Source organism: Pelophylax lessonae (assembly GCF_965119305.1).
Source record: "Pelophylax lessonae genome assembly, chromosome: 2".
NCBI lineage: Eukaryota > Metazoa > Chordata > Amphibia > Anura > Ranidae > Pelophylax > Pelophylax lessonae.
Genome location: NC_138769.1, coordinates 490,298,158 through 490,325,800, shown reverse-complemented (window position 1 = coordinate 490,325,800; position 27,643 = coordinate 490,298,158). Strand labels below are relative to the sequence as shown.

The 27,643-nt window shown below is 45.1% G+C and overlaps 1 protein-coding gene across 14 annotated transcripts in view; it reads left to right on the top strand.

The window, feature by feature from the left end:
• The window catches only part of MBNL2 (muscleblind like splicing regulator 2), a 300,532-nt gene that overhangs the window by 65,989 nt on the left and 206,900 nt on the right, over window positions 1–27,643 (top strand). The window lies entirely within an intron of this gene.

Below are 27,643 nucleotides of genomic sequence, written 5' to 3'. Positions count from 1 at the left end.
GACAAATGCTGAATCTATCCTAGACAAAGTTGTATGTGCCTTCAAAAACAGAGTAGTTCTCCCTAGTGTGTATTGTACGGCATATATCTAATAACCCAAGCTCCTGCAATAATTTGTTAAAGGAACCTTTTCCCATGTCCTTGTTGCTTATCTCCAACATTCAGAAACTATGCCACCCATCTTCTCCTGAGCTCAGTAGTTCCTCTGTAATAGCCTGATGATTTTTGAAGTGAAGCCGGTAATCCCCAGTGATTTCCTGTTTGTAAGACTATTGGCTTTCTATTCTTTCTCTACCCCCAACCACCGGTCTTGGCACTTTCCCATTTGTAGTTCTATCCAGCAAGCAGGAACTTGTACTTCCGTCCCTACTTGCTGTAGTGGGCGGAGGGGTCTTACAGATCTTTGGTCTGTACCGCCCATGGAGGTGGTGTCCTTCTCCTCCTCTTCTGCTCCCCGCCAGCACGCCAGTCCCCATCCCCACCACCCCCTCCGCCGGTCGCCTGCCCTCCCGTCAATCGCCTGTCACTGCTGCACGGTGATCGTTAGAAGAGCTGGCTGGATGACCCAGACCAGGGATTTCCCACTGTGACAGATTTTTTTAGGTGAAACCCTGGTCACAGTGAAGTCCCGCCTCCTGGACCGGCATTGCACCAGTGTGCTGACTATCACAAAGCTGGTCCAGGAGGCGAGACTTTACAGTGACCTGCATTTCACCTGCAAGATCTGTCACAGCGGGAGATCTCCGATCTGTCATCCGGCCGGCTCTCCTAACGATCCCTGCTGCGCTTATGGGCACTGATGTGCAGTGATGAGCTGCACTGATAGGCACTGAGAAGCTGCACTGAGGTGGCACTGTTGAGGCTGCGCTGATGGGCACTATTGGGGCTGCACTGGTTGGGCCGCGCTGATATGCAGTAGACACCGTTTCCACCATCCCTGCAAAGTTTCATTTTTTATGTTTTATCAGTTTTATGTGTATTCTATGTGACGTTGCATATCAGACAGACTAATATTGTGGTAATATTGAAGTTTATTGAGATTTCCATACATTAGATGGTTCCACCATCAATGTGTTATTGATTTAGTAAGTTAGCGCTGCACTTTTTTGTTTTCTCATGCTGACATTTACTTGTGCCACATGCTGATGTAAAGCAGCAAGGCCCGGCTCTTTCTTTCTGTGTTGCGGCTAGAGATGTGCTTATATACACTATCAGTGGAGGCCCATCCATTGGGGGCGCATCCGTGTGTTCGGCCCCCTAATCTACATGCAGGGCGCCGGACGCATGGATTCCAATGGGGTTTTTTTTTTTGAAGCACGTAATTAGAGCCAGAGGCTCTAATAGGCTTCAAAAAAGGGTGGGCTCGGGGAGCAGAGCACTGCGCCCTGAGCCCACCCAGTTGTGTGATAATGGCTTACAACTATTCGCTATTATCACACTGATTCTCCTCCCAGCCAATCAGGAAGCGGGTCCTGAGACCTGTTTCCCGATTGGCCCAAAGGAGAAGCCATACTATTGGCCAAGGATGAGGGAGGAGACGCTGCCGGGGGAAGCCGCCGCTGGCTGCCCTCCACGTCATTCCAGGTTGAGTGAGCCAGGGGAGGGGGGGGCTTGAGCTGGTGTGGTCGGGGGGGGGGGTATGGTGTGGTCCGTCTGCCACCCCCCGGCCCATGGAGCAAATCACCAGCCGCCACTGTATACTATAGAAGCACTGATTGCTGTTAGAAAGATCTCAGAACTACAGCAGGAGGAATATTTATAAATCTGAATTGCAGCAGAGTACAGTGGGTAAAATATATCATTTTAGGCATGTGTGTACAGTTTGGTAATGATTACATAAAGCAAGTAAGGGCAATATGTTTATCTCCTGTTGTGGCTGGAGGGGGAGAGCACAAACATGCTTTGCATTTATAAGGCTGTAGTCTACCTATTCTGCTGTGTGTTACTAAGTAGTGTGGCTGGCTGCAGAATGAGGGGTTGTGATTTTATGTTGAAGTGAGCTTGTTCACATTTAACATGTACAATGCCTAGTATACCCTCCCACATTTAATGCAGTTCTCAAAGCATGATGGGAAGTGTAGTTTGATTATAATGTAGAGAGAGAGGAGAATAGATGCTGCATTTTTTTAATTACAGAGAGAAGTTCCTAAAAATTCAATTAGACTGTTATCTTCAATGAAAAAGAATTTCACAAAGGTAATTGTTTAGTGTTTAGTGTTTTTTGTAGGGGGGGGCAGTGTACTAATGGGGGATTTTTTCGCCGATCACTGAGTTTTGATTTTAAAAGGAGAAAGACAACTAGGAGACTGTACCCCAGGAGACAAAGGGATTGATTTTCTAAAATGGGGAAGGCGAAATCTGGTGCAAACTGTGCAGTAGCCAATCGGCTTCTGCCTTCAGCTTGTTCAATTAAGCTTTGACCAAAAACCTGGAAGGTGATTGGTTTGTATGCAGAGCTGCAACAGATTATACTCTCTCCAGTTTTCAACTCTCCTATATCTATCCATTTCTGGTATTATAACATTATTATCTATTATATTAAGAACTAGCTGCTACTAGCAGTGTTACACAGTGAACCATTTGATAACCTCTGCACCCCTTTTATAACACTGCTAACCTTTGTAACCCTACTGCTCACCTCTGCATCTCCCTGCAAACCTTATACCACCCCTCACTTTTGTTTCCTTTTGCCAGCCTTTCTTGAGGAGTTTGGCTGTATACAGTTGTTCTAACATGTAAACTTTTTGGGGGCGGTAGCATGGGCAGATGGCAGAGCATGCAGGCAGCAACCCATATTTTAACCACTTACGGACCGCCCACCTTGTATTTACGTCGGTCCTTTGACATTAAAGGCCAGAGTTATGGCTGCCATAACCCCCGGTATTTTTTTTTAAACGGCGCTTTAACCTAAGGGTAGTCCCAGCAGGATCACCCTTATGGGTGGTGAAAGAGGTGTCCCCCGTGGGTTCCTGGTCAAAAATGATCCAGTCCGCTCTTCTCTCAGGCAGGAAGTCGAGTGAGGGCAAGATGGCCCTCACTCGACTCGATGGCCTTGAAGGACTGGAGCGACGTCATACGTCGCTTCCTAGCAATGGGTTTAAAGAGCCTATTTTTTTTCATCCTGAAGGAAAATTACTTATTTATTTTTTTCCTGTGTAGATGTGAGATCTAAAGTCTTTTTGACCCCAGATCTCCCATTAAAGAAGTCCTGTCATGCTTATTTCTATTACAAGGAATGTTTACATTCCTTGTAATAGGAATAAAAGTGCTAACTTTTTTTTTTTTTTTTTTTAATTTAAAATTAGTGTAAAAATAAAAGTTTAAATGGGGGGGGGGGGGAATGTAAGCGTCCCGTCCCCGTTAGCTCGCGTGCAGAAGCGAATGCATACGCAAATTGCGCCCACATATGTATACGGTGTTCAAACCACACATGTGCAGTATTGCCGCGTTCATTACAGCAAGAGCAATAATTTGAGCATTGGACCTCCTCTGTAACGCTAAACTGGTAACCTGTAGAAATTCTTAAAATGTCGCCTATGGGGATTTTTAGGTACCATTGTTTGTTGCCATTCCACGAGCGTGTGCAATTTTGAAGCATGACATGTTGGGTATCCTTTTACTCAAGCTCACATTATCCACATTATAGAAAAAATTGGGCTAACTTTACTTTTCTTTTTTTTTTAATTTAAAAAAGTGAATTTTTTTCCAAGAAAATTGCATTTGTAAGACCACTACGCAAATGCAGTGTGATAAAAAAAATATTGCACCGATCTCCATTATATTCTCTAGGGTCTCTGCTTAAAAATTTTTTTATAATGTTTGGGGGTTCTAGTAATTTTCTAGCAAAGAAAACAGATTTTAACTTGTAAACAACAAGTGTCAGAAAAATTTCCCGGTCCAAAAGTGGTTAAGAAATGTCGCTATAGAAAAATATTCAAAGAAACCTACACATATAGATACGTTTTTCTCTTTCGTTCATCGACGGACAAAGCGCTCCATAAATCATAACTAGTGGGTTATATTGCCTCCTCCATTAGTAGGACTAGGCAAAACAAAACCATGGCTACGCCCATGGGCCGTCCTCAGCTGGTATATCACTCCCCTCTCTGCTCTAGGTTATCAGTTTTAATCTGTCTAGTCAGGAGTAAGGACCTATGCTCAGGTGGGATCTCTGGTCCTAGCAATTTTCTCCTTCGTTGCATCTTTTTTTTGTTTTCTCTTGGGAGATCTACAATCAACTGCCAGGCTGGGAGACGGGCTGGATAATCTAGATCCAGTGCCCCCCCAGCCCAGCCAGCAAGCCCATGCAGATCGCAGCTACGCGCTAATTTGACTGCGACATAGCCTCACGGACAGAGTCTGGCCCATGAATTTAACATCTCACAGGGTCGCATATGACCAGGCATGGGTCTGAGTCGCAGCAGTTCCTTGGCCTATAGCTTCCCTACTTCAGTGGTGAGGAGTTCTGTCTGGCTTGTTACACGCACCATGGAAGGGTAAGTATAGTCCCCCCCTCTCCCCTTTTGGTGGTTTTCTTTGGAGTGGATACGGGTAACCTCCGGGGACGGTCGGATCTGCCTGCAGGTTCCCTCCTCCAATCCTTAAATCCCTCACTGAGCTGTACTTCCTCCACTCCCATCCCCCCCCTGTCTGGACCTAGAGTCTGGTGGGAGTCCTAGGGCAGAGAATGCAGCAGAGACCCCTGGGGTCTCCCCCGCTGTCCCCATGATGTAAGGTTCCTGGGATAGTGTGTGTCCCGCCCTGGTAGTCTGGAGGGGTCCCAGTGTAGGAGACCCCTAGACGCATGCCCTGCTGTTGCAGTGTGGGTATAGTGCAGGGGGGTCCCGGTGCAGAGTGTACCGCAGAGTCTCCCCTAACATGAGTCCTCCCTTCAGAGGAGGTCCCCTTGGAAGGTGCAGCGTTGCAGAGGGTGTAGGAAAGGTCCTGGCAGCATGCTTCAGTGTTTGTAGCTAATGGTGGCCATTTTCCCTTAGTATGGCTGGTCTCCGGTTGGAGGCCATGTTTGTGTAACTGGATGATGTCACAGGGGCCATTTTCCCTTAGTCTGGGAGATGCTGGAGACAACTGAAGCCTCGTAGGAATGCTGAGCTTCCTCTTCTTCCTTAGTTTCCTCTTCCTGTGCCTGGGATAGCGTCCATGATGATGCTGTAATTGAATTCTCAGCGCTCCTCCTATCGGTAGGGTGAGTCTTTGGGGGTCCCTGTTATTTCTCTCTCTGCTGATACGTATCCTGAGCCTTGAGGGGATCCTTTTAGTGGTGCCAAAAGATCTTCTTTTTTTTTTACGGCAAGGTCTTCCTTTCCTTATGGAGCCTCAGGGTCACAACTCCCCCACTGACCCCCTCATGGAGGTGGTAGGTCCCTTAGAACCATAGCTTCCCATGGTTGCACTGACAGCAGTCCTGCAGTCCTTAGTGTTGTGGGCGGAAGTCTGTCTCATCTGATTCTGAGCCGGATGCCGCCATGGACACAGCCTGTCCAGGGGGACTTAATATCACACCCCCTGACCCAATCCGATAGTAAGGGTGATTCCTTCATGGTAGCAGCGAGGAGGATTCCTCCATGGTCGCAGCAGCGAATGAAAAGCTGCTGGTAAACGCACTTATTACTGCAGTGTGTGAGACTTTAAAGATGGAGGATGCGGCTGATGTAGTCACGGACGTGGCTTTGTCGTTTGGTATGCATAAGTCGCATCATATTCCAAAGGTGTTTCCTTTATGTGCCTTATTTTGACAGGTTTTCCTGTAAGGAATGGGAACAACCAAAAATTACCCATTGTGGTTCCCAAACATTTTGTACATTACCCTTCTGAGGAGTCACTTTTAAAAAAGTGGACTAGTCCACCAGTTGTGGACCCTCCTGGTTCCAAGTTGAATAAAGCAGCCATGATCCCAGTAGAGGAGTACCCAGCTGACAAGAAAGCTATGGCTGTGGCACGCAGCATGTTTACTAGGGCTGGTTCGGCATTGTGGCCAGTCTTTGCCTCAGCCCTGGTGTCTCAGACTCTAACAGAATGGGCCAAGCTTTTGCGCTAGGGCCTGGGGAGTGAGCAGGTCCCCGCTGCTTATGATGACTTAGCGGACCAGTTGGTCCATGGACTTCATTTTATTTGTAATGCAGCTTTGAATACAGCTCCTGTGCTGTCCAACATTTCTGTTTCAGCTGTGGTGATTAGGTGCGTGCTGTAGCTTAAGAATTGGTCCGCAGACCAAGCCTCTAAAAAAGCTCTCATTGATCTGCCCTTTCAAGGCAATCGCTTGTTTGGGGCTACCCTGGATGACATCATTAAGGGTATCATGGGAAGGAAGAGTACTTTCCTGCCACAGTCAAGGAAAGGGAAGGAGCCTCGCTGCAGACGAGGGCCCTCCTTCTCAGCCAATAGAAAATTCTTTTGTGCTTCTGGGATGGAGAATAAGGGAAATAGATCTTTTAAATCTTCTCCGGGAGGTTCCATGCAACCTTGGTCTGGTAAGCCAGAGCTAGCTTGCCCGGACCAGCAGACCTTGCCAATTTTGGTGTAGGGGGACATCTTTGCTGATTTTCGGCCCCCGTGGACTTCTTTGGTGAGCAGCAAGGAGATCCACAAAATGTTTCTTTTGGAGGTACACTGGAAGTGGGACAAAGCTTGTCCTTTTTTTCAGGTTTTTTTTTTTTTTTTTTTTTTTTTTTTTTAGGTCTCGAGTCTCCTTGTGCGGTTTTATATCCTGCAAAGGTTCAGGTGATGTCTGAACTACCTAAGGTCCCCCCTATCCCTGTCCAGGAAATTGATTTACCTAGGTCTGATTCGATTTCTGACCAGGGTGGTTCTTCCTCTGCACAAACTTCAGGGACCACAGGCCGTGATTCACCGGCTTCTGTCACACAGATGGTTCTCTCTCCCATTTTGCATACCGGTTCTGAGTCTGGTGGTATCCACCTTTAAGAAAGTTCTGTTTACACAGTCTTACATGCAGCGCCTTTAGCAGGTTCGGCTCCACAGAAGGATACAGAATTTGTGACGAGGTCACGGGGTCCTCTGATAGACGCCGCAGATGTCCAAGGGCCACGGTAAGGCCAGTTTCATCCTCGGCTAAGGCTTTTTCCCTAGTTCCTGCAAGGAATCAAGATCGAGGATCTTCCAATCATCCTAGTGGCTGTAAACGTCCCTTCAGGGCTTCCTCTCAGAGAAGACCAGTTGTCCCAAGGCTAATCTACCATCCTGCTTTACAGTCTCTGGTTTTAATGGCTTAGCTATTGGAAGCCAGGTATTGAGAGATGGAGGTCTGTTTGGATCAGTAATCCCTACTAAGATGAAGGCGAGGAAGTAGTCTTCCAGCAAGATATACCATTGTACATAGAAAGCGTACATTTTTTTTTAGTGTGTGTCGATTGGCGCACATCCTTGATCCTTTTCTGTGGCTCGGATCTTAACCTTTCTTCTACAGGGCATTGATCAGAAGTTGGCCTTGAGTACCATCAAGGGCCAGGTGTCTGCCCTGGCAATCTTCTTTCAGTGACAGCCACCATGCACTCTTTAGTTCATACCTTCATTCAGGGGGTTCAACATGTGGCTCCATCTGTACGGTCTCTTTTGCCGCCATGGGATTTCAATTTAGTACTTTCGTTCTTCAGAATCCTCCATTTGAGAATATTCGGTAGATTCCCTTGCCTACGTTATCCCAGAAGGTGACATTCTTGGTGGCTGTTACCACGGCCCGCAGGGTATCGGAATTGGTGACCTTATCCTGTCGCAGTCATTATTTAGTGGTCCATAGGGATAAAGTGGTTCTTTCGTCCCTATCCATCATTGCTGCCCAAAGTTGTCTCTGACTTCCATTTGAATAAGGACGTTGTGTTGCCTCCCTTCTGTCCTAAATCGGCTCATCCCAAAGTATTTGCCTTGCATAATTTGGATGTGGTTGGTGCGATTCAGGTGTATCTGGCAGCTACTGAGTCCTTTCGGAGCTTAGACTTATATTTTGTGGTTACGGACGGCCCAGATGGATTAGACAGACGAGGACTCAGGCCTATTCCATTAAAGATCAGGTTCCACCTATCCCTGCCATGGCACATTCTACTCGGGCGCTGAGTGCTTCTTGGGCCTTCCGTCATCAGGCCTCAATATCACAAGTTTTCAAGGCGGCCACTTAGTTGTCCGTGCATACCTTTACAAAATTTTATAAGGTAGATACTTTGGCATCTGCGGATGCTTCTTTTGGCTGCAAAGTTTTTCAGGATGCTGTTTAACCACTTGCCTACTAGGCACTTATACCCCCTTCCTGCCCAGGCCAATTTTCAGCTTTCAGAGCTCTCACACTTTGAATGACAATTGTGCGGTCATGCTACACTGTACCCATATGAAATTTTTATCATTTTTTCACACAAATAGAGCTTTCTTTTGGTGGTATTTAATCACCTCTGGCTTTTTTATTTCTTACAAAAAAAAAGAAAAAAGACAGAAAATTTTGAAAAAAAAAAGTTTCTTATTTTCTGTGAGTAAATTTTGAAAATAAATACATTTTTCTCCTTCACTCGTGCGCTGATGAGGTGGCACTGATGGGCACTGATAGGCTGCACTTATGGGCACTGATGACGTGGCACTTATGGGCACTGATGAGGTGGCACTTATGGGCACTGATGAGGAGGTACTAATATGCCGCACTGATGAGCACTGATAGGCGGCACTGATGAGCACTGATAGGTGGCACTGCGGGCGGCACTGAGAGGCGGCACTGATGGACACTGGGTGGCACTGATGGATACTGACGGGTGGCACTGATGGGCAGCACCATCAGTGCCCACACTCAGTGCCCATAGTGCTGCTAGTCAGTGCCCATCAGTGCCTAGATGAGCAGGCACTGATGGGCACTGACTGGCAGCACTATGGGCACTGACTGTGGGCACTGATGGCGGGCACTGTGGGCAGTTGTGGCATTTTTTCCCCCTCTTCTGTAATCAGGGCACTGGTGATCAGTGCCCTGATTACATTCCTTTGTGTCCCCTTACCGGTGATCTGCTCTTTTCTTCCTCACACTGCAGTCTCCGTGTGAGGAAGAGAGCTGGCGATGAGAGATGATCTCATATGTTTACATATGAGATCATCTCTCCTTGCACGGTCCGATCATGTGGTAAATGCCCGCTGTGATTGGCCATTCACCACGATCTGTGATTGGCTGTGTCCAAGGGACACGGCCGACACAGATTTTCCCTGATGCGCGCTCGCGGGAGTGCGTGGGGAGCCTGTTACTGGGAGGCCGTTTAAAGACTGTCTCCCGGAAATTCGAGTCCGCGCTGTAGCCGTACTTCGGCTATAGCGTGGGCCGGAAGTGGTTAAGAGGGCTGTTCCCTCTTGAGGGGTGTTTTTTCTTTTAAATCTTTATTTTTCATATGGGGCTTCTGTGTCCTTGTTAAGGACTCTTATGTTTAGCCTTGGGTTATTTTCCCCACCCCTCAATTTCCTTTTGGCACTGCTTTTGGACGTCCCACTAGTTATGATTTATGGAGTGCTGTGTCCGTGGATGAACGAAAGAGAAAAATTGGATTTTTGTACTTACCGACAATCCATTTTACGTTCATCGACGGACACAGCACCCACCCCTCTATGGAGTTCTGATACTTCTAATAATGGTTTTTACTAAACAGATTATCTAGGGTAGAGAAGGAAGGCCTACCGGTGTTGCCAGAGTTTTTTTCCGCCTAGACCTACTCCTGGAGGAGGCAATATAACCCTCTAGTTATGATTTATGGAGTACTGTGTCCGTCGATGAACTCAGAGGAATGGATTTTGCGGTAGGTACAAAAATCCCATTTTTTTTTTATATGTGTTTATGATAAACAAAGAATTTATACCAGGGATAAATATGTCTTTTCTCTCCTCCTTTTGGTGGTACAAGGATTCATACACCAGTGGTCTGGCGATCCTTTAATCTATCTTTAATTGCATATAGTGCTTATAAACTTATACAACAGATCCACTGGAAAACCCTTCCATCACATGTGTAGATCTCGCATGTTGCTAACTATATAGCCAACATTTATATCCCTGGGGCAGGTGTTGACCTTTAGGTGGAACGTAAGCCTCGTACACACGCAACGATTATCGGCCGACCGATCGGCTGTCTTTTGTCCAGTGTTGTTGTGTTGGTTGAAATGTGCTCTAGACTGCACACAAATTTTGTCGGCCAACAACAACCAACTGCAGAAGTGATGTCATGTTCTGGTTTACTTTCCGTGTGTTTTTTCTTCTCTGAGCATGCCCAGTCTTGCTCATCTGACTTTTGTCGGCCGAAATCTGTACTGACTGACGAACAATCGGCCGTTCTGGTGACGGCCAACAAAAATTTTATAGCATGTACACCAGATTTTGTTCGGCCGAAAAGTCGCAGTCGGTTGTCTGAAGCATCATACTAACAAGCCAACAATCGGCCGATCGGACGTTGGCCGAAAATTTACGGCCAACAATCGGTGCGTGTGTACGAGGATTTACTTTACATCCTTACATTTTTTTGTATGTAGGCACTCTACATAATCTAAACATTGGATATAACCGTCTGGATTTTGCATATACAGATATATCATCTACGACTAAAGACATAACTTGGTTTGACTTGGTGCAGCTGCTAGGGATATGGTTTTGATTCACATATTGGCAAGTTTATCTTGTGTTTTTTTTCTTTGGTATATCTTATGGTTTTTGATACAATAACATTTTATATATGTATGAGTATAGTGCCTAGTTGTCCTTCAAGTCCCTCTATCCATGGATCTTGGCATAATTATTATTTTACAAAGGGGGTGAGCCTCATTAAGGTTTTTATCTTTTCTGTTTATCATATTGAACCCATACTCTTGTTGATTATCCTTATCCCTTATAAAAAGGTCCCCCCCCCCCCCCCGGCGTGTGCTTATTTTTTTTTTTCCTCTGCCTTATGCCACATTTGTATGAACATTAATCTAGATAATAGACTATGACCTGGAAGATACATTTTTTTTGATCATTGGTAATATAAATAACAATGTGAAAACTAAGTAATAACCTAAATAAAATATTATTTTTATAATTCTACTTGACAAAATTATGGTAAATACTTCTACTTAAATTGGCTAAGCTTTAGGAGAAAAATGATCTAAAAAATAGGGGGGGGGGGGGGAGGGAAGTGATAAAAAGAGAAAACCAGAAAAGAAAGGTATCCATCCAAGTGTTAAATGTTGGGTAATGTTTATCCTCGTTATTTATTCAGAGAAGCGAGGTGAACCTTGTTTTGAAATCTCTGGCACAAACAAATAACTACACATAAAGAAGGCACTAGGTGTACAGCTATTATTTTGAAATAATATGGACAATCGGAGAAAAGAATGCCCATAACATCTGTTCTTTGGCCTTAGATTTGATCAATGGAAATAACAGGACTTTTACCTCCTGCATCTTGTGCCACATTTATTCACATGGATGTTCAGGGCGCCCCCCCCCTTTGAGTTATATATTTAATGCTTTACAGTATGTGTAACAAGTTCAGATGTGTGTCTGAAGTGTCCAGAGACAGATCCTGAGTTTACCTGTCACTTCACATTGTAGGATTACTGTCACAAATATTAACACACAGTAATTGCTACATATAGTGCCTTAAAAAAAATATTCATACCCTTTGAAATTTTCCACATTTGTCATGTTACAACCAAAAAGGTAATTTTGTTTTTTATTGGCATTTTATGTGATAGACCAACACAGATAGATAGATACATAATTGTGAAGTGGAGGGAAAATAAATGGTTTTCAAAATATTTTTCAAATATCTGTCTGCATCAACTTTCTCCTTGCAGTGCCCATTTGCTGTTTGTGTGTTTGTTGTTTTTATTTGTATGGCTTTGCTGATATTGTGTTTAAAAATTTTCTTCTTGCGTCCCAGTGTGGTAAGCTTTTTTTTTTTGGTTCCTCAGATGAAAAAGTTTAAGATCCCTATAGTATAATCTGTTTTTTTTTTTTTTTTTTGTGTTTTAATGTTGAATCAAAAACAAATGCTTTTTTTTTTTTTTTTTTTTTTTTTTTTTTTAGGGTAAATGTAATCTATGTGCTGTTTCTTGGTGGTCTGCTCTATAGTAGACAGTTCCTTTTTTACTTTTCCATGTTAACAGATGCAGAGCCTATGTCGTCAGAAAAGAAGTGCACAATTTATACTGCAGAACCCATCTGTTTTTCATTATAGAAAACTAAAGACAGTTAACATCCTCCAAATAAGATGAATATTGCTTTCAAGGCCATTATGCAGAACATTTGTACCGACCTGTGTTCATCTAGCAGGGAGAATCAGTAGTGGTGGGTGTTGTCATGGAAACCACTAGGATGATGCATTTGTGGTCTGAGCAAAATGTGCCATTAATACATTTATAAATGAGTCAAAAAATACCTCAAGGCAAAAGCCGTGGGTAATACGACTGGCACCCAGTACTTTTTGAAATGGTCAGGCTAGACATAATCATGAATAGGATTGTGTATTGTGTTGTCATATCATGTATGTTATTTGTTGTAATTGTATGAATTGTTGTTTTACGCTAGTTTAAAAACACATTAAAAAAATAATAGTATTAGTAGGAGTAGTGCTATCATAACATATATAGAGAGTATTAGTACAGTTTTCTTCTTTTATCTGTAACTTAAGGGGGCATCCACTTTAACTAAAAAGTGATTTTAAAGAGTTCTTCAAACTGCCTCTATAGAGTAATGTGTAAGGAATGCCATTTATACACTCCTTGTATACATACAGCTGTAGAGTGGGAAATGCTTGGCCGCTCATGATTGGCAGTGCACAGTGACCGCTTTCTGGTGGGATTGGTGCAGCAGGGTTTGGACTCTGATCCAGACACACCTGAGCTCATCCCTGATAAAAAGCCATTATTTTAATTTGGTTGAGGATTCATTAAAAAAATCATACAGCAATGTAAATTAGTCAGACTTGTGCAGTACACATGTGCTAGCAAAAGGAGAAGGCAGAATAATGAGATCATAGAAACATGGGTGGCACAGTGGTGTAGTGGTTAGCACTTTCACCTAGCAGCAAGATGGGTCGGTGGTTCGAATCCCAAGCACGACACTACCTGCCTGGAGTTTGCATGTTCTCCCTGTGCCTGCGTGGGTTTCCTCCGGATACTCCGGTTTCCTCCCACACTCCAAACACATGCTGGTAGGTTAATTGGATCCTGTATAAAATTGGCCCTACTATGTATAAATAAACAAGCAAAAAGTTGGGGGAGCAAACCATGAACATGTATTTCTAAAGTTGGTGCAGCTATGAACCAAGCGACATGCATATTGAAAAAGAATAGCGCACACATGCAAAAGAAATGACTATCAAATGGGTGGTGGTGGGCTTGAGCACGATATGGCCATATGGTGGGACCAAATCCCCATTTTTATTTATGGATTGTCTTCATATTTGATTGTCATTTCTTTTGCATGTGTGCGCTATTCTTTTTTAATATACATGTCACTTGGTTCATAGCTGCACCAGCTTTAGAAATACGTGTTCAGGGTTTGCTCCCCCAACTTTTTGCTTTTTTATTATGTATTCGGTCTGACCAGACTTCTGGGGTTGAGCACCCCAAACCCAACCTCCCCCCCCCCCCCCCACGCACACCTCTGTACTCTATCAGTGTCCACTATCAAGTAGATATAGGAGGAGTCCCTTGTAGTGCATTAGCACATCTCTCCCAGCAAGGAGTGTTGTCTCCAAGGGTTAGAGAGGCTGGATTCATCCTTTTTTATGGATAGTGTAGGACCCACTGACAATGGGGTACTTTGACATAGTGGTGGGCTTGAGCACGATATGGCCATATGGTGGGACCAAATCCCCATTTTTATTTATGGATTGTCTTCATATTTAAAAGTAATTTCTTTTCCATATGTGCGCTATTCTTTTTTTAATATGCATGTATGTATGAATGTGAGTTAGGGACCTTAGATTGTACTCTTCTTGAGGGCAGGGACTGATGTGAATGTGTAATGTATATGTAAAGCGCTGCGTAAATTGACAGCGCTATATAAGTACCTGAAATAAATAAATAAAATAAATAGAGTGATGGCAGAAAAATCAAGTCTTCCCTTTTAACTTTTTCGACCGAGTATAAATCCTATGTTTGTATTAAGCATATTTAAATTTACTTACTGTTGACTGACGAACTACCTCTGTGGGAAGTATGTTCAGAGTATCAACTACTTTTTCGGTAAAATAATTTCTATGCTTGGTTTTGAACTTTCCTCCTATTAGTTTGAGGTCATGTCATGGCCATACACACAGATGTCTTGCACATGGACACCGCAGCATCCAGAGCATAATTGTGTATGCATGTAAAAGTGTGTGCAACTGCTACATGTGTGCCTGCAAACAGCCCAATTGGTCGCTGACGCTGCTTACGACCAATATGTAAACATGAACAATGTGTAAATCATTGGGGCTGATAACCACACTATTGATTTTGCATGTCTACTGAAATTGATGAGTCTTTATTGGGGGGGGGGGGGGGTAGTGTTTCTTGTATGTATGATATATGGGTCTCAGTTCCCTATCAGATCCTCTCTGATGGCCTAGCCAATCAACTTTTTTTCCTTTGACAGCCCCTGTTCACATCGGGGCGATTTCACATGTCAAATCACATGCCAAATTGCAGCCTATTGCCTGCAATGGCACGGTCATAATTGGTGCGACGCCGACTTTGCAGCGCCACCCCAATTTACAAAAGTAGTTCCTGCACTACTTTTGGCAACTTTAGGGGTGATTTTCAATAGACATCTGTGCATGAACCTGCACAGATGTTATTCAAATCGCCCCTGATCTCTCACTAAAATATGGGCTCAAAATTTCAAATCCAAGCTCAATGTGAATGAGTGCTAAAACCTGGAAGCTGATTGGTTTCTAATGTGCAGCTGCACCAGGTAGAACATCTGTCTAACAAGGACCAGTCTAAAATGGCGAGTGCAAGTCTGTTGTCCCTGGCTACATCTGCACTTTACATCCCAGAATAATTCTGCTAAATCAACTCCTTGGAGAGTAGGTGAAATTTTATATACTTGGTGGCCAAAGTGCTAGAGTGGCTGCACAGGGTAAACTTCTTATTAGAATTGTTCACTCCTGTAAAATGAAATACGGTAGTCTGTTATCTACAGAAATTTAATTTTCCATAGTTATACAAGCTAGGACTAAGTGAAGCTGTACCTGAAATAACAAGTTACTTTATATATTTTTATAAAAGTGGAAGAACTTGCTAGCACTAAAGCAAATTGATACATTGAGTGGAAAAGGTGATTTTCTTGTATTCCTGTTATGTACATAGAACCAACATGAAAACAGTTATTTACAAATTAGTCTCTGCTCCAGTGAAACTTAGAATTTAATTATCTTACTCTTACTCCATATACATGTGATATTGGGATGATTATACTCATGTGATAAGTGATTTTTTTTTCCAATGAGTTATGCCAGTCCAAACTGTATTTTAGAGCATGGCAGCCAACTTTTATTAAACAAAGCCATTCAAAAACATCAGTTGCCTGCATAGGATTTCTTCCATGTCAGCCTGAAAATGCAGAGCGACCTGGCTCCCTTTTTAACAGTACATCTGCACTTTTTAGGAGTCCCTCTGACTTTGTTGTCCAGCTCTCCTGGTTTACTTGGCTGTGTTAGCCTTGAGTCGCAGTGCCTTGCTGCCTGGCCCAATCCTGGCCTCTGGATAGGGGTTCTCCTGACACCCCAATAGGAGCCAACCTGACTCCTGGGACCTCCTGTCTCCAATATGGGAGCCGTGTCCAAACTGGGAGCCTTGCGCTATCCTCTGGCTTGAGTATATAATTACCCTACACACCTGTGTACTCACACAGGCTGCAGGCATTTGGTAAAATCCAGACTGAATGGAAGGTTCGGTCCCAAAAAAGACACTTTGGAAGTTTCCCTCTCCCTCTCCAGAAACAAAAATCCGCAACCTCGCAATGATTCTTAGACCAGGGCATGGGGCTTTGGTTTCCAGCATGGAGTCCGGTGTGTCACTGTTTACCAGTTCAGATGCTGATTTAGGTCCGAATTTTTGCCTGAATTCGCACCTGAAACAGACCCAAACACGCACAGGGCCCTTTTGGAATGCAGACGCCAGCCATCCCGGACCTATGTGAACCAGCTCCATTGAGAGCAGGTCACACTTGCATGTCATAAGAATTTGATGCGGGGGAAACCTGCATCCATTCCGCACATAAGCCCTAATGTGAGACATTTCCACAGCGGTAGGGCCGCGCACTGTCACAATATATCCTAAATGAAACCATAAATGCACATCGTAAGGTCAAAAGCAAATTACCCTTCTACTTTGGGGACATGTATGAGCTGATGCTCATTACCTAGACCTACCCCTAATAGATTGTAAGTCCTGGCTAGAGGGCTTTCCCAATACATTGAGGAAAAGGCGGTGGGCCTGGTTAGACAGGAATACAGTTTTTCAGTAGAGTGATGAGGCATTTGATTAAAATGTTATCTGCCAATTCATATAGGTAGATATAAATGTAGCTTTGCTCTGGCACACCAGGTTGCAATAATTACACTTTTCATATGTAGATATAAATTCAATGTGTGTCACTTCGTTAATTTGTGCTGTTTGCTCTACGTTTTCTGGTTTCTGAAAATGAATTAAATTTGTGAAAAAGAAAACACTGCACATGTCCTTTGAGCAATAATTAGTTAACTACTGCATGCTGAGTTTGGTGTTCGTCATATGCATATCACGTAATGACTCATATTTTGATGATCCCCGTATCAAATTTTGACAGCTGAATCTACCCCGATTAAAATTTAGTAACATGCTCAGTCATACAGTTTGCCAAATTGTTGAACCCACATCTGTTTTATGAGTGATGCCAAGTGCCAAGAAGTTAACCTTAAGTATAGTGTCCTGGATAATTCAAATAGTGGTATAGTTAAGTCAGCACAACAATTTTGATCTTGTTTTCTTTTATTATTTTTAGCCCCGGCCTATAATTCATGTTGACCAAAACTCTGGAATGATTTCTCTGGATTATCTCAGCATCCATATTTTTATTTTCATGGACATGTATCTATGCTTAGGAAATAAATATTATACAAAAATGTATAAATGTATACATTCCCTACAAAATCCAGCACACACTGGCAAAGATTGCTCTATATGTTCAATGTATTAGAACTACAGAGGCATCATACACAAATGCATGGGGGCTGGCATACATTTTTTTTTCTGGTACATATATACTGTGTGTGCGCGCGTGTACAATATCTCACAACAGTAAGTACACCCCTCACATTTTTTTAAATATTTTAGATCTTTTCATGTGACCACACTGAAGAATTGACACTTTGCTACAATGTAAAGTAGTGAGTGTACAGCTTGTATAACAGTGTAAATGTGCTATCCCCTCAAAATAACTCAACACACAGCCATTAATGTCTAAACTGCTGGCAACAAAAGTGAATACACCCCTAAATGTCCGAATTGGGCCCAAAGTGTCAATATTTTGTGGGGCCACTATTCTTTTCCAGCACTGCCTTAACGCTCTTGGGCATGGAGTACACTAGAGGGTCACAGGTTGCCACTGGAGTCCTCACGGAGCTGGTGGATATTAGAGACCTTGTGCTCCTCCACTTTCCGTTTGAGGATGCCCCATAGATGCTCAATAGTGTTTAGGTCTGGAGACATGCTTGGCCAATCCAACCCTTTACCCTCAGATTCTTTAGCAAGGCAGTGGTGGTCTTGGAGGTGTGTTTGGGGTTGTTATGTTGGAATACTGCCCTGAGGCCCAGTCTCTGAAGGGAGGGGATCATGCTCTGTAATGTCACAGTTCATGTTGGCATTCATAGTTCCCTCAATGAACCCCCAGGCCATGACACTCCCACCATTATGCTTGACTGTAGGCAAGACACACTTGTCTTTGTATTCCTCACCTGGTTACCGCCACAAACACTGGACCCCATCTGAACCAAATAAGTTTAGCTTGGTCTCATCAGACCACAGGACATCAATTCCAATAATCCATGTCTTTAGTCTGCTTGTCTTCAGAAAACCGTTTGCAGGCTTTCTTGTGCATCGTCTTAAGAAGAGGCTTCCTTCTGGGAAGACAGCCATGCAGACCAATTTGATGCAGTGTGCGGCATATGGTCTGAGCACTGAAAGGCTGACCCCCACCCCTTTAACCTCTGCAGCAATGCTGGCGGCACTTATACGTCTATATATGTTAAACCTGCTGTATGGTCTTGGCCACCATACTGCAGCTCAGTTTCAGGGTTTTGGCAATCATCTTATAGCCTAGGCCATCTTTATGTAGAGCAACAATTCTTTTATTCAGATCCTCAGAGTTCTTTGCCATGAGGTGCCATGTTGAACTTCCAGTGACCAGTATGAGAGTGAGAGCATAAACACCAAATCTAACACACCTGCTCCCCATTCACACCTGAGACCTTGTAACACTAACCAGTCAGACTTGTGTGTGTGTGTGTGTATATGTATGTGTGTTTGTGCCTCTGCCTGCCGGCTCAGCAGTGTGCAGCGCACCCACTCGGGTGCGTAGAGTGCTCCTCCTGTGACCGCTGTGTCCACTGGACACGGGATTACTGTTGCTGATACCGTATTGGGTTGACAGCCCCCCCACCTCGGTGGAGAGGGGTTCTGTCAGGAGTTGGCGTCCGCCTGGAACGGTATGGTGAGTAAAATGTTCCCCCTCTCCCCCTGTCGGGTTTGTGGGTGGACGCGGGCCCCTCCCTGGGATGACCGGACCTTCATTATCCTGGATCCCCCCTCTATCCTATAACAGGTGTCACATATCCCCCTCTTGAGGGTGATTTAGTGAATAGGAACCAGAAGGCTTGGTTTGGGAGCTGACAATCGGAAGTCACTGTATGAGGGGCACTGTAAGGGACCATGACTGAAGTCAGTGGCTGGCATTACTATTAGGATGGCCATGTAAGAGGGTGATAGCATCTTACCTGATACATAAGGTGCAATACAGGCCGATGCCTGTGCCTGGACTACCGCCATCTGCAGGCCGCCATTCTTCCGCAGGCCGCCATCCTACCACAGGCCGTACACCTCCCGCAGGCCGCACAGGCAGATGACTACCTTCCGTAGGCCGCTGCTATCTTGCCACAAGCCGCTGCCATCCTCCACAGGCCGCCGCCATTTTCCCGCAGGTCGCGCGGGGCCGCCATCTTGGCGTAGCCTCCTGTCTCCAGCATGGGGGCGGCCATGTTTGAGATGACCAAACACCTCGAGGAGTAATTGGGAGGCGCCGGAAGGCGTGTAAAGGGGCGGAGCCGCCTCCTTTACCCGGGAAAGCAAGCCAAAGACTTCCTGTCTGTAACAGACAGTGCTGGGAGCAGGTTGATAGAAACTTCTGTGCATCAGGTGGTGAGCCTTGGGGTCTCTCTCTCTCTCTCTCTCTCTCTCTCTCTCTCTCTCTCTCTGGGGTCCAAGCAGGTAACACTGAGGGGCGCTGTTGCGCTGGGGGACTAGAAGAAAAAAAAAAGTTTTTTTCTTTGCAATTTATTTTTTTTGTTTGCTGGCAAGTGTCTTGTATAATCATGGACCCTGTCACACATTTATCCCCACCTGATCCCCTCGAGGTGGCCGCAGGACCCTCCAGTACCCCACTTGTGATTGATGCATTATCAGCAGTTTTGGAGTCTTTGGTATCCCAGGTGGAGGTGGCCTGTCAGGGACGGGGGTCAAGGAAGCGACCCCCGCCTACCCCTATTTCATCTGACACTTCAGATACGGATTCTGAGCTGGTCACTGCAGCTGCAGGTCCCTCTTCTGGGGCTGCTGTCTCGGGTACGGTCTCCTCAGACGGTGAGGAGGACGTTTCTGCCTCCGCCATAGCGCAAGAAGAAGCGTTAGTGAACGCACTAGTCATGTCTGTCCAGGAAACCTTAAGTCTTGAGGTTACACCGGCAGAGGTAGTTTACACTGAAATTCCCTTTGGTACCAGCAAGCCTACCAAAATGGCGAAGGTTTTTCCCTTGCCCAAATGTTTTGGTAACCTAATTAAGGAAGAATGGGATCGTCCAAAACGAACCCCTGCTATTTCCAAACGCATTGCTAGGCGCTATCCGTTTGAGGAATCCCTCCTTAAGAAATGGACGGTACCACCAGTGGTGGACCCACCAATTTCCAGACTAAATAAAGCCACTGTTATCCTGTTGGAGGACGCTCCGTCCTTTAGGGATCCGGTGGATCGAAAAGTGGAAGCCGAATCCCGCTCCATTTTTTCCCTGATAGGGTCAACATTTAGGCCAGTGATTGCCATTGGTTTAGTTTCACAAACATTGACAGAATGGACCAAATTGTTACGCCGGGACATAAAAGGGAGAAGTATCCCCCCGGCAGTATCAGATTTGCTGGAGCAAATTATCCAAAGGCTACAGTTCATCTGTGACGCCGCTCTGGACGCCACTCCCTTGCTAGGGCGTGCATTTGTTTCAGCAGTGGTCCTCAGACGCGTGTTATGGTTAAAGTGCTGGTCGGCTGATCAAGGTTCCAAAAAGACTTTGGCTAATCTTCCTTTTCAGGGGGATCGCCTATTTGGGGCCACCTTGGATGAGATTATAAAGGATCTCACTGGGGGTAAGAGCACTTTTTTACCACAGACAGCTAAAGGTAAAGGACCTCATAACAGGCGAGGACCTTCCTTTTCCGCTCATAAGAAGTTTGTTCGCTCCGCTGGGGCGGGCGATAAGGGGAAGCCCTCCAAAGCCCCTTCAGGGGGTTTCAGAGGGCGTTGGTCGGGTAAAAAAAAGCCAGACTCAGCCAAACCTGAAGATAAGACAGCCTGAAGGTGCGCCCCCACCCATTTATGGGGTGGGGGGTCGTCTTTACCGGTTTCCGGATCCATGGCTCTCCAGAATCCCGGACAAAGGGGTTCGCGAGGTCATGCGGTCGGGATACAAAATCGAGTTTCGATCACTTCTACCGGTGCGATTCGACTATCCCCGGATCGCTTAAAAGCTTTGCGGGGAGCAGTAATGGACTTGATGCAACAGGGAGCGGCAGTTCCCGCTCCTTGAGCAGAACGTTTTCTTCACTTTTGCAAAAGATCATGCCTAGTTCCCACCAGGAGATTGAACTATCTGGTCCTGGGACTGATGGTGGTCTTCTTAGAGGCAGTACCGTATGCCCAGTCGCATACCCGAATTCCCCAAAAGGAGATTCTTTTCAGATGGAATCGGAATCCCGATTCTCGGGACAATCTGATCCGGTTGAGCGCCCTGGCGGCCATAGAGGTGGCCAGCATTCTTCATTGGGCGGAATGGTTTGTTCCGGCTCTCCCCGCAGTATGCACTCCGGGGCTGGAAAATCGGCAGACAGATTATGTCAGCCGTTGGATTCTGGATCAAGGGATATGGCCTTTTCATCCAGAGATATTTCACCAGGGGTGCCTTCATTGGGGCACCCTGGAGGTGGATCTGTTGGCAGCTCGGCTCAACAGGAAGGCGCGGAGTTTTGTAACCCGCTCCGGAGATCCGCGAACGAACACAGCAGACGCGCTGGTCGCCCCGTGGGGGCAGTATCAGCTACTGTATGTCTTCCCTCCTCTCAAGTTGCTGCTGAAGCTTCTTCGCAGGATAGAGGTGGAAGGAATTCCAGTTATCCTGGTAGTTCCGGACTGACCTCGTCAACCCGAGTACGCCGACTTCGTCAGGCTGGTCGCGGACGCTCCCTAGACCGATCTTCCATCCTGCTTTACAATCGCTGGCTTTAACGGCCTGGCTATTGAGACTCAGGTGCTGAAGGACAAGGGATTGTCAACTTCAGTTATTCCTACTTTAATTAAAGCAAGGAAAGCGAAAAGTCTATCATCGCACATGGAGGTCTTATATTGCGTGGTGTGAATCCTTTGCATTTCCTCCACGGGCCTATTCAGTGACCCGAATCTTGGCTTTTCTGCAACAAGGAGTTGAGCAGAAGCTGGCCTTGAGTACTATCAAGGGTCAGGTTTTAGCATTAGCAATTTTCTTTCAGAAACCTTTGGCTACTTATTCCTTGGTGCGGAATTTCATCCAGGGGGTGCGGCACTTGGCTCCGCCAGTGCGCGCGCCCTTACCGCCCTGGGACCTTAATTAAGTGTTGTCGGTTCTTCAGAAACCTCCCTTTGAAAATATCAGGGAGATTCCCTTGCTTACTTTATCCCAGAAGGTGGCCTTCTTGGTGGCCATTACTTCTGCATGCAGGGTGTCAGAACTGGCCGCATTATCTTGTCGTTCCCCATATCTGGTGGTTCATAGGGATAAGGTGGTTCTTTGTCCGAATCCATCCTTCCTTCCTAAGGTGGTTTCAGAGGTTCATCTGAATGAGGACATTGTATTGCCTTCCCTATGTCCTAAGCCCAGTCATCCTCGGGAGTTTGCGTTACATTCCTTGGATGTGGTTTGGGCAATCAGGGTATACCTGAAAACTACGGACTCGTTTCGTAAAACGGATTCACTTTTTGTGATCACGGAAAGGGGTTGCCTGCATCTGCCGCGACTATCTCCAAATGGATCAGACAGACGGTGGTACAGGCTTATTCTATTAAGGGTCGGAATCCTCCGTTCCCTGTTAAGGCGCACTCCACTCGGGCGCTCAGTGCTTCCTGGGCCTTCCGCCATCAGGCGTCAGTGGTCCAGGTTTGCAAGGCGGCTACCTGGTCGTCGGTTCATACCTTTACAAAATTTTATAAAGTTGATGTGATGGCATCGGCGGATGCCTCTTTTGGCCGCAAGGTTCTGCAGGCCGCAATTTGAGGAGACCGTTGGTCTACCTCGAGGGTTTTTTTTTCCGTTGGATTTTCAGTTGTCTCATCCTTTTGGTTTGATGAGCCTTTAAGACTTCTAGTCGGCACCGGTTGGGCCTTCTGGATTTAAATTTTGATTTCTGTTATCCCACCCCTCATTTGTGGCACTGCTTTGGGACGTCCCGATTTGATATTAATCAAGAGGACTGCGTCTGTCAATGAGCGACAGAGAAAAATGGATTTTTGTTAAATCTTACCGTAAAATCCTTTTCTCTTAAGCTCATTGACAGACGCAGTACCCGCCCCTCTACTTTTGATTTGGGTTGGGTTAAATTCTCTGACACTGCTTTGTGACATAACTGACATCCTGTAGCAGGGAGAGAGAGGATATACCCTCTGGGACTGACCATAAGGTGTGGCCAGAACGTTTTCCTTCTGCCTAGTGACCTACTCCTGTAGAGGGCAGTATAACCCGATTTGATATTAATCAAGAGGACTGCGTCTGTCAATGAGCTTAAGAGAGAGGATTTTACAAAAATCCATTTTTAAAATGTCAGGGGTGTACTCACTCTTGTGAGATACTGTGCGTGTGTATGTATATATGTACACATACAGACATACTCGACTTGCAAAAAACATCCGACTTAAACAGGGGGCCAGCTTACACCACAGTGTGTTTTTTTGTTTTTTTTTTGGTTTTTTTTCTGCATCAAAAACGCATGGAAAGTAGGTTATATGGTTTCCAGTGGCATTGTTCACACCAGTGTAGTCAGTTCAAGGGCGTTCCAGAGAAAAAGTAGAGCCTGCTGCATTTTCCTTTACTGTACTGGAACGTGGTAAAACGCATCACAAAGGCACTGGAAAGCATCAAATACGAACCAGACCCCCATGCAGTGAAAATGCGTCACAGCGTCTGAATTCAGGGCAGAGCTGCATGCTCTCACATGCTCACATGCCTTGCACTGCAGTGGGATGAAAAAATGATGCAGGGGGCATGGCAAACAGAATTGTCTCTCCTCATTCACAAGCCTGTTTATTCACCTGGCTACATCTACCACTACCCACTGCTTTCTGGATTGACAACTCTGGGAATTCAGTAAAGCTGCTGAGACATTTTTCTGGCATTAACCCTCTCGTTAATGTATTGCTCCAGATTTGTGATGAAATTGCAACATATTGGTTCTGACAACATCTCATGCACCAAATTCAAGTAGTTCTAAAATGTGACCCTTTGTGTGTGCCAAAGGTAAAATTGTGGAGCTAATTCAGACCAACTTTTTTTTGGTGTACAGAGAGAAAAACTGGCTCAGACAGATTTTGCAAAAGTGTCTCTTGTGCATTCTAAAAATGGCGCAGCATGTGCCAAATTCAAGTACAAGTTCTAGACATTTGGTGCATTCTTCCTCACCTTTTCAAAATCTGCCTGAGACGGTTTTGATTAATTCCAGGGAATATCTCTGTTGCTGTAATTCTCCAGTGTTTGAGAGGGGGAGCATGTGAGACACAAATATTGAGGAATTGGCTCAGTTTGGGAAGGTAAAGGAAATTATTTGTTAAAGTGGCTCTAAACCCTCACATATACCCAGTGAAGTGTTTGGCTTCAGGCGATACCCAGAGATCAAATCAATCCTCCTACATCTTTTGTACCAGTTTATCTGTAGCAGTCTTTCCCCTACATCCATTCAATGTGCAGAATTTACAAAGTAGTTCTCGGCTCTGAAAAGTAGTGGGTGGAGAGCTTAAAGTTACATCAATGAGGAGAGCTCTGAGAGCTAATTGGAGGGAATTGACACATGAGGTTTGGTACTTTTGAGATTGTCCTACAAGAGCCTTTAGTTCTTCTTTAAAGCAGTCTTGATGAGCCAGCCCAGGATGACATAACTCCTGAAGCCAAACACTTCACTGGGTATATGTGAGGGTTTAGAGCCACTTTAACAAATAATTTCCTTTACCTTCCCAAACTGAGCCAATTCCTTTTTTACGCTATTCTGCTCATGCCAATCTATTTTACGCTATTCTGCTCATGCCAATCTATTTACCAGCAGGAACATAAGAAGCTTTAGGCCTCTTCCACACGGGATGGACTCCAGCAGGAGTCTGCCTGCCCAGCGGGGAATCTGTCTGCTGATCCCTACTGAGCAGGCGGATGGCTGTTCCATGTCCGCTCTGCATAAGACACAGCCCACTTTCCTCTATGAGCAGCTGGATGTATTACACCCAACCCGTTTTTTTTATACCTGACTGCTATCCAGTCTGATCACTAGACAGATGGGGAACAGATCCCCATCCGTCTGTTTTTAGTGGATTGGATTAAGCGTCAGGGGGTGTAAAGGGACAGTTTTTCATTTACACCCGCCGCTCTATAGAGGCTAGTGGAGGGTCCGATCGGGTTTAAACTGACAAGTGGACCCCATTAGTCTGCTCAAATGAAAGGTACCTTCTTAGTTGCAGTTGGCATATCAATTTTCCTTTATTATTATTTAAGTAATGTTCCGCCAAGATGAATTTTTATTTAAATTCCTCTACATACTTTACAAAACAAAAGTTACAAAGCCTCACAATTCATTTTGTTTAAATAAGCAATCACCGCTAAACCCTGCCACCATGTTGTAGCGAAGGACTCTATTTGTGTGTGAAAGCAAAGGTCTCTCTGTAGAAGTTGGATGCTCCCATTGCTGATTCAGAGCTCTAGGTCTCTCTGTAGGAGTTGGACGCTCCCATTGCTGATTCAGAGCTCTAGGTCTGACTTAACAGGCAGCATGTCAAATGGTCTACTGTAACAATCACGTAATTACCCGTATGGATCTCAGCTGCGGAAGTCAACCACTCAGTAAGGGAGCTATGTTTACCAATGTGAGATTTGGTCATACAGGCTACAGTAACATCACAGTGAGACTTTTTTAGCAGAGGAAACAAACAATTTAGCTCAAGGCACTATACTTGCTGTTAGCTGAGTTAAATAGGAGCTGCAGTTTAGCTGAAATTGTAGTACACTGTTCTGCTAGTAGATGGAGCAGTGATCCAAGAAGTCGTGTAGAAAGTATGAAAGATGGAGGCAGTCTAAGAACAGGAGATGAAGGCTTCAGGGAGCTGATCATCGGCATCTGATGTGTTGCTGAGACACCGAGGGAATGAAGTTCACGTATTAAGTAAAGGATGGGTGGGGCCACACATGGAACAAGGAACAGGAAGTCAGGTAACATGGAACGAGGAACAGGAAGTCAGGTAAGTTTGTTACATCTACAGAGACCTCTGCTTCCGCACAGAGCGCAAGGGTGTGACATTGTACTAAAGCATGCTTAAAGCTGAAATGTGCTGGGATCAGCACATCGGCACCACTATTATTCTGGTGTGAACAGGACCTAAATGACATTAATACTAATTTGTATACTAATGGATTTTTAGAGGACATTGTGAAGGATAGGCTGACCGACTTGGATGCACAAAGATTCATCAGCACAAATTATAGACGTGCATTAAAAAATTCTTGTTCATTACTAACTTCCATATTTCAACTCTTGGCCCCTAACTACTTAAGGACCAGGCCTATTTCTGACACTTGTTGTTTACAAGTTAAAATCAGTATTTCTCTGTCGTTCATTGATGGACACCGCTCCAGAATCTTTTTGACCATTGGGTTATGCTGCCCCCTACAGGAGAAGGACACTAGGCAGGAAAAAGCTTTACCACACCTATGGGGCAGTCCCAGGGGGTATACTCCCACTTCCTGCTATAGGCCTTCACTTTTTTTCTGCCTAGTCAGGAATAAGAACCTAGTTCCTTGATGGGATCTCTGGTCCTAGCATTTTTTTCCTTTTTTTTAAATGGAATTTTTTTTCTTATTATTTTCTGTTCCTCTGAGAACTGCAATCAACTGCTGGACTGGGCGACGGACTGGATATTTTAGATCCTTAAGGTCTCCCCAGTCTGGCCAGCGAGCATGTGCAGGCCTTAGCTCTGCGCCAGGTCGGCCGCGACATAGCCCCACTAGATTGGGCTGGCCTGCGAGTTAAATGTCTCGCGAGAAAGCATACGACCTGGCGGTCTGGAATTGGTTAAACGTGTGAATGTTACCCATATCTCTGCCATGTACATTTTTTTACAGCTAAAGGTATGGTCACAATGTTGGGCTTTGCAGAGTGTTCACTGTTGCAAATTCAACTGACTGTATCACCAAGTGTATTTATGAATTTCACTAACGCTAATTTCTCAAATTGATCAGAACGTTGCCTGCTGTCTTCTAGATATCCTACAATATTCTAGCAAAGGTTATGAGTATCCCAGGGCTCGACAAGCCCCGGGCGCCAGGTCGCATTGGCGATTAGAATTAGCGACCTGGCGCCTGGGGTGCCCTGCAGGAGGTATCCTGTCCTTTTTGCGCCCCCCACCTCCTCCCCGAGTGCAAGGACTACTACGCCGTCGGAAAATTGAGGCCGCGGCTTTTCGGCCTTCTTCTGTGAGATGAGAGAGGCTTCCAACGGGGAACTGGCGCCCTCTTGTGGTGGCCGGGAGTTTCACAGGCAGTCACTAATGACTGTTTCCACTGCCTGTTCTCAATGCCTGCCCATCTCCTTCCCAAGAGGAGATGAGAGGGAAGTTTTTGTAGGCTTCATCTGCCTGTCCACTTACCTTTTCTTAAAGGTAAGTGGACAGGAGTGTGGTTATTTATTTTTTTAATTATTTAAAAAATAAGTTTTTTTTTTTTTTTTTTCAATTATTGAAAAATATATATATATTTTTTTCCTGCCATGCCACGGCCACACATCAAGGCCTCTTTCACATAGGCTGTCTGATCAGGTCCGCCATGTCAGTTTCTCAGGCAGACCTGATTGGACCCTTCAGTCTCCTCTATGGATCGGTGATCTGCCGCCATC